Below are 8,532 nucleotides of genomic sequence, written 5' to 3' on the forward strand. Positions count from 1 at the left end.
TCCTCCCCCCCATAAAAGAAACACAGCAGAGGTGACATGCTGTGAACTGCAAAATAAATTTACTGTGTTCAGTGCTATGCACCATGGGTGAGAGGAAAAAAGTACCAAAAGAAGAAACCCCTTTTCCTATCTTCCTACCTTCTGTGCCTTAAGCCTGCCAGGGAATTATTATTGTCTTCTCTGTTAGTGCACACGAAAGTAGCCGTACTGAATCCTCCAGCTTATTAGAAAGTACCCAATGACCAAAATCAATATAAATACTTCTGGAGCTAAGCATGCTTTGCATAAGGTGCATTCAGGTGATTGTCTCCACTTCAAGACAAAGCTCAAAGACATAAAAGAAGTGGTTTTCCAAGGCTGTGTATACTACCATGAACTTTTCATCTGAATCTCGAAGTGTTAGAGAGGCTCATTCAGCTTTTCTGTGGTATATACTACCCCATGGGTGTTAGTGTAGTTTTATCCTGGGGCAGGATCTACAGGCAATCAAATACATTACAGACATATGACACAAAACAGACAAAAAAAATGATCTGTTAATTTTACCTTGGTGACAGGTTATCTACTGGTGCAAATTCATTCACTGTGAACACTTACCAATCCAAGCTGGCAAATGGGCTCATTAGTGCTCATCTGAAACAGTGTTAAAGGTTAGCTCTTTTTTTTTTTTATTTTAAAATTGATAAAATAGATTTCTTGGCAAAATGGCCATCTGTCGTGCATTTTATCCAATGCAGCAAAACATCAGACGGTAACTTTAGTTTTAAATATATGAATTTTCTTTTCTAATAACATTCTTGGCTTTTAAAAAGTACCATTTAAAAGATTTAAAGTACAAGTGTGAAATATTCCTTAGTAATGTTAAAACACAACAGACACTCTACAGTACTGTGCAAGCCCACTCTGAGTGCCCTGTTGGATTAGGGACACAGACCTGGCCAGGGATGGATCACTGATATGTTCTACTCACTTTAAGGGTAAATGTCTCTTTGCAGCCAGATCTCGAGTCTTCCAAAAAGTGAATGTCAAATCACTTGCTGCTTTCATCTGGGATCTTAGCAGTTACTCATTATTTTTAAAAGATACTTGCTAGTGGTCAGTAAAAGGTTAGTAATAGCACCAGTTAGTTTTCTTAGTGCACCTTCTCATGCATGATTTCTGGAATTCCTTACTTCCACACAGACTAAGTACCTGCAAGTATTTACTTGCAAAAGCTTCTTAGTTTCCAATTATTCATACTATTCTTTTTTTTTCTTCTTCTTGAAAACAGGAGAGTTCAATAGCTGACTCATTTCTGAATCATCATTAATTTCAGCCCACTAGTCTTTTTTTAAACCTCATTTTAATACACGGGATTTAAAGTTGTTTGTTGTTTTCATTGAGTTCAGGAATGCATGGAGTTGGTTGAAAAGAAGTATTATGCAGGTTAAGAAATGCTTTTGCCATCCAGGTCTCATTACTGCCCTCACTCCAGCCCTGTTTGACAAATTCTCCAGGGCTATAAGAAATTCAACAGCTAGTTCTTAAGATCACCCAAATGTTAGCAGGTCTAGAAGACCTGCCATTGGGCAAGTTTTCATTATGCCTATATTGATGATGCTACTTAAGAAGGGATGCACTTTCTTAGCTTGCAGTCAGTTTTAACTTGCAATAAATGCCAATATTGGCTTTCATTGAAAAGCAACAGCAGACAATGCGTGGAACAAGTAGATTCCAGTTGTTCCTGAAAAGCTTCAAGAGGACTGAAGGTTTGAACAAATGTAAAACTGCTGAACAAAACTGCCTTAGAAGCAGGTGCTTATGGATGGATGGATGGATAGACAAACATTCAAAACCAGAATAAAAATGTGTCAAAAGTGTCACATATACTACTTGAATTATTATATCTCCTAAAACAGATGAATTGTTAAAAACAGTTATCATAATACAGTGCAGCGAGTAAATACGGGAAGTCTTTGCCAGACAACAGCTCTTAAACGTTATTTTGAAAGTTAAGTTAAGAGGGAAAAGAAAAAAGGCATGGGAATACAGAGAACAGGATTGATTACACTAACGAGACTAAATTGTCTGGTCCAATTTCTGGCATTAAGAAAGAAAATCAGCAAATAATCCAGCCCAATTGATCCAAAAAGGCAATCTCTGGGCAGTGGCTGCATACAAGGCTGGGATTGTTTGTGCTGATGCAGGAGTGAATCCCTGCGCTGTGCAGGGAGTTACTCTTCTACTTGCAATCATCTCTTTCCAAGTTGCTACAACTTACCTTCTACAGTGAGAGCTCAATAGGATTAGCTCTTTGTTCCTTTCTGGTTCTTCAGTTTTTCTCTCAGACAGTGTCTTCTGGGATCTACAGAAACAAATGGAAATCAAGGTATTTCCACTACAGTATCCATTAGTATCTTCAGAACTTATATCAGTTTCCATCAACACTATGTAGTCAGAGGAGAATGGAGGAAAGCTGAGCTGGAAATAACTATCATATCACACATAGACATTTGAAGTGTCTGACATGACAAGGAGCATTTTATCTTACAAAATTCCTCTAGAGGTTTTCTCACCCTCACACATGAACTCAAAGTAACCATTTTCTGACATACCAAAGTTGAGCAGACTGTCTTGGCATTTGGGATATCTGCATTCACTTTCTTGCTCTGCGACAGTCATTTCATTCAGAAATGGTCAAGAAATGCAAGCTTGGGAATCATAGATAAAATAACATTTTCCAAAACACTTATAAATGAAATTTTCAAGCCAAACTACTAGGTCAAAATTTTGTCTTTCAGATTACTTTATAATGGCATCCCAATGGATGCAAGCTCCTAAAAGCTTAACTCATGTTCACTAATGAAACAAGACCATGCAAGTGCTTTGAAAGCTTCCATTTGTATGACTTGGATCACAGAAAAAATACCAGAAAGGAAGTGCTTCAGGAGGTATTTCCTGTTCTAAGACACAGCCCCAAAATCTAGAACATTAGGTTCTTCATTAACAGTTATTCAGTTGGTCCCTCTTTCTGGATGAGCTTTTCATGTCTGGAAAAGACACTGTAGCTTATAAGCGTTTTGAAAACACAATTCTATCTGAAGTCCCCACCCTTTCATTTCTTGACCTAAGAGTAATTTTTGGTTGGAGACAGCGAACGGCTCTGCCACTGGAAGCGTAGCTTTAATTCATTTAGCTTTGAATGACAGTAGTTTTGAAGACATCTTTACCTTCCAGCTTTCAGCACACGGTTTGGGCTTTCAGTCCAAAAACTTCCCCAAAAACTGTAGTGGGTTTGTAGAGCCCATGAAAAATGTCTTCTTCACCACACTAAGAGGTGGCAGCTGGATTCAGCAGGTTAAGTTCACTCAACTGTGGTCATACCTTTGACTGCACTGTAAATATTTTTTTTCATATATTGCTGGTTTATAACTTTATGATCTAGCCATTATACTGAACAAAAGAAGGTCATGTATTTGCAGGCTAAAACCAATCAGGGATTCGTAAGCATCCATCATCTTCAGAGGGCTGAACCTGTTTGTATGCTGGCTCTGAAATAACACTTTAAAAAATCCTAAGAATTCTAAGTTTGAATGTTTTTGAGACATCCTGATTTTTTTTTTTAAGAAATGCATTATTCAACAAGCTTAGTATTAGATTTTTGGAGAATACTGAATAGTAATGCTTTTAAACTCAAAATTGTTATCTAAATTACCCAAAAAAGGAACACTCTCTCTCTGAACTCATTATCATCTTTTGAATATGCAGATCAATACTTTTAAGCATTGATAGAAAACTTCTTCAGAGTCTCCTAAAGCCATATTCAATCAATTCTTCACTTAAAATTGCATTCATGTGCTGACGTGTTTCTCTTTGCAAACCAGGTATACCAATGAGCCATTCTCCAACTGATGTAATATTATAATTGGCCATGATAATCTTGTATGATTCATACCTTCTGCCAGCTGTGAAGAGTAAAGCTCTATATGGAAATCTATCTGTCTGTTATGTTTAAGAGATTATTTTCCCACCCGTGCATCTGTGGCTTCAAAAAAAGTCTGAAGCAATCAATACATAAAACCCGGCAGGACCATTTAGATATTTCAGGTCACATCATCATTATTATTACTACAACCTGTTATTAATACCAGAGTCATATTTCAGGTTTCCTTGGTCTTGTCAGGTTAAGTCAGGACTTGAGCACAGGCTCTGTGATTATATACATTGATAACATATATTGACCCTTGCTGTAGCCTAAGGAGACACCAAGTGTGTCTGGCTTTCTGGGGGAGGAAAGTCCAGCAGAGACGGAGCCAGCTCACCCAGAAACTATGCTCTAAAAGGCCATGCAGATACAAGCAACTCAAGCTGTGATTCACAGCTGTGACAGGGAGGCTGCTGTGCTGGTAGGAGCAGCCCATGGGATGCAGGGAAGAGGGCCAGCATGTCTGGGCAGAGCTGTGGTCTTCCACTGTTCATTATGAATCAGCACTCCATGTCAGTCCACCTCACAGCTGGACACCAGGCTTACATCCCTGTGTAAGTGAGCCAGGCTAGCAACCCGCTTTTGTTATCAGGGAGACACATCCTGAGTGAGTAGGGCCACCAGCAGCTGCAGGGGACAAGCCACGGCTCTCTCCCACAGGGCATATGGACCCTCTGTAGCGAAACGCAACAGCCACGGCTGAAGGTATCTTGAGCCACATTAAAGAAGGATGGTTTTGGAGGATGCCTTCTGACCTCATCTGAAACTGCATAAATACCTCTCGTGTGAAAAATGCCATCTAAGCTATGGGAGTGGCAGCACTCAGCAGATGTATAAGCAATCAGTCTGAGATCTAGAATAACAGTAATTTTAAAGGTATGTTCCATCAATCACATAATAAAATAAATATATATTCAAATATTTTCTTGCTGCAGATAACAGCAAGAGCGCTAGTTTGTTTATGCAGCAATATGTCCTATTGAGAAGCATGAAACTCTTGTGATCGTTTCTTACCTGGTGATTTTAGAGAAGAAAATGCTGCATTTTTATATAAATGCCTTATAGTGTAACACAGCTGAGGTCATGAATTATTTCAGTTTGACAGTCACAGACTCAGAATGTCTCTGGCTTAAGATGCAGATCTGTTTTAACAATTTTAGAAATACTCAGATTTTTCCCCTCCAACATGTAAATCTTATTCTGACCAGATCTTGAGGATTCCATGTTAATACTTTGTCTCCACCTGTATTTCTCTTATAACAATTTCTGTACAGCCTCTCCTTTAAGTTTATTCCACTGATCTACTGAAATTGGCTGGCCTGATGCTTCCTGGTGGTCTTGATCACTCAGGACTTATTACTTAGGTTTTTGCTAAATGAGATCACATTCTAGCATCTTTAAAAGACCTAATTAAAACAAACAAACCAACCAGTACCTAGGTCCCATTGGAAATCAGTCCCAGGGTTTCTGCTTCCAGTCCCACATCACAACCGCCAGGCTATTTACCAGAGACACCCAAAAAGCAGTTTGTGTCCAATGGGTGGGCCAGGCAGGAGCTGTCCCAGCATGGGACATTGGTGGGTGGCTGTGTAGGAAGCTCTTGCTTAACCATCAGCTTCAACTTCTCAGGCTTTCCAGTCTTTCTGGCCGGCTCCTTATCTCCACCTACACTGGTGGAAGACAACACCCTGCCTCAAGTGGCTCTTCCCATAGAGGAGGGACAAGTCCAGGAACTGAAGCATGACCATAAATGCAGTGACACCATGGTCAGTCTCAGAAGAGACCAAATTTACTGCACATGCAACACTTAGCCTGTCCAAACCCACATGATAATTCCACTGTGGTGAACTTGGTCATGCCATGGGTGCCATGTTTGGTTTTGTTTGATGCTTAAAAGAGTCCTGACTGCACAAGGGAGATACTGTCCCCCAGCTTTCTTAACCCGGACTGTAACACAGGGTTTTCAGACCTACGCCATGGGCTGCCATCTCCTGCAGGGCATTGCTGTGGCATTAGGCAGGGCTGAAGCTCAAATGTCCACCCAGTTCATGATGTAGATCTGGCCAAAGAGATGGACAAACACCTTAGGACACATCACATGCATGCATGTTTCCCATGGCCACTCTCCCCTTTTTGCATCCATAGCTATACACAAACAAATAATTTACATTCTCTAAAAAGCAGTCTCTGCCCTCACAGACTGCTTTCATATTAGCACAGGGGGGACTCATAAAGGAAGCAGCTTGGCCTCAAAATTCAGGTGCACCTGTAGCAATATTTTTTTTTATTTTTAATTCTTGGCCAACTTGTGATTTAGTTATGTTCTTGTAGCTCAGAATAGAAATATGAATTAATTAGAAAGTAAGATATATAAGTAATGCTGGAAAAAATAACGTGTGATTCAGATGTGTATTGACAGTCTCAGCTAGAAAGAACTTTGACCATATTCCAAACTAGAGATAGGCAAAATGACAATATAATCCACAGTGAAAAATTGGTAGACCAAACCTAATGTTAACTTTCTACTATATTGTTAACATATTTGAAACTCTTGGAATTTATTTGACAGCCTGAATTATTTTCTGTTTATTCTGCAACAGCTAGTACTCCATTCCCAATTTATTTTTGTGCCAGGATAGACAAGACTTGTTGATAATGGGGACACAAAACCCGTAGGAGGGCTTGGTCATATAGGGACATGGTCCTAATGCATACAGAAAACTGTGGGTTTAGGGCTGCTGGTTTTTTTTTTCTCTCTGATAAACAACTAGAAAACATAAAAACAGGTAGTCATAGGTCACTATGTCTGCTCGATTATATATCTAAAAGTAAACAAATGTCAAATAATTGCATTGTCTTCTGGGATAAGGCTCTGTCTTCCATAGTTATTCTGACAGAAGGACTTTGATAATGCCATTAAAGGGCTTTTTGATAGCCTCAAACAAGACTTGTGTAAACATGAGGCTCATGCCCTTAAACCTCCCACAGTCATAAAAATTCACTGGTTTGGTTATTTCTTCATTGTTTTCAGTGGAATTATGATGGTTTATGACCCACCAAGTAGTCTGTAATGATCTCTAAACTACTTGCTTTGTTGTCTTTATTCAAAAGCATGCCTGACTTGGTGTAGTTGTAAATTTGCCTCCAAAATAGCTTTCCTGGACAATTTCTCTTACTACCTGAGAATACAATAAGTTTCTCTTCCTTCTTGGAGGATCTTCCCAGTGATATAGCACAGAGATATCAGAGCTAGCTCTGAGCATGCTGTCACAGTTATCACACAGGACAAAGATACCAGTGTTGATCCTAGAAAAAGTAATGTGGCTTTACAATCGAACCAGAGTCCCAGGGGCCTCTCTGCCTCTCTGGTGAAACCTTGCCTTTGGAGCAGGAGGAATTGAAAGGGAGAAGGTCCTTATTTCTTCTCTACTGTGAGAGGCCAGGGAACAAAAAGCTTTTGGAAAATGCCACTCAGTTGACCAACTATTTCATCTTTTGTATATTCTGTGCTAGCTGCATGTTGAAGAACAAATTATTCCCTTGAAAAAACTTCTATTTCTACTGCTTCTTGCAGACAAGAATCAATGTGTGTTGAAAATGTAGGCAAAAAATATAGCCTTGGAGTGGGGACTGTACTAAGACAGAGGCTCATTTAATACCACCTGTGGCAGCACTTACACTATCTATTTGGAACTGCTATGAAGAATGATGTTAAGTCTTATTTGTTTGGAAAAAGCTCGCTTTACCAAGTTGCATCTGTGGTAAATATCTGGACATGAATCATCAGATCTGACCAGAATCTCATTTCTAGTCTGACATCAATTATCGACGCACTTTTGATAAAACACTACCTTCCGGGAAAATCAAGCAATAGGTGCAAAAGATGTTCTCATCAAAAAAAACTGCAATATGAAAAATAATGTACAGAAATAAATAGACAAACAACAGAAGTAAAAGGGAAATGATGTTACTATGAGTCACCTGACTGAGTCTATATGTCTAGCACAGATCAGGAGTGTTTCTAGAATTGACAATATATTTATTCAATGTTAAAACACTGTTTGCAGGAGAGAAACACACCATGTTTTTCTCTGAGTAAAATTTGTGGGGTTTCTGGAATTTGGATATTTATTTAAGTCTTTTCAGGCCTAGATGCAGCATGGATATCATCTGTACTAGAGAAGCTTTTATTCCCGTTTCCTTATAACATACACTGCTTCCCCATAACTGCTGGCAGTTTATAACCAGAACTGTGATTGTGAAAGACGTCTAAACTGGTCTAAGCTAGTCATTGCTTTTAAGCAACAAAATGCAAACAACTCCATCCCCAGGCCAGGATATGAAGAACTTACTTTCAGTGAGTACCACATCAACCCTTTTCCCATTCCTGTTCTTGCACTTACACAGTGCAGATGGTAGAAGAAAGGTCAGAAAATCATTAATATGGAGAGTTTCTCTCTCTCTAGCTCTCCAATCTGCTACTTTCTCAGGAAAAGTGTGATAGATTTTCTTTAGTGTAGTGCCCTCTTCCACGTCCCAAGGAAGTTTAAGATAAGGAAAGAAGGTTT

At 39.2% G+C, this 8,532-nt stretch overlaps 1 long non-coding RNA gene across 1 annotated transcript in view; it reads right to left on the reverse strand.

Annotated features, from left to right (window-relative positions):
• The window catches only part of LOC119148998, a 7,323-nt gene extending 2,484 nt beyond the window's left edge, over window positions 1–4,839 (reverse strand). Inside the window, exons 1-2 of the long non-coding RNA XR_005104550.1 lie at window positions 3,210–4,839; window positions 2,261–2,344 (exon numbers count right to left, since the gene is read on the reverse strand). This is a non-coding gene — a long non-coding RNA (uncharacterized LOC119148998). The remainder of the gene's footprint in view (window positions 1–2,260; window positions 2,345–3,209) is intronic.
• Window positions 4,840–8,532: the final 3,693 nt, after the last annotated feature.

Source organism: Falco rusticolus, chromosome 5 (assembly GCF_015220075.1).
Source record: "Falco rusticolus isolate bFalRus1 chromosome 5, bFalRus1.pri, whole genome shotgun sequence".
Taxonomy (NCBI): Eukaryota; Metazoa; Chordata; class Aves; order Falconiformes; family Falconidae; genus Falco; species Falco rusticolus.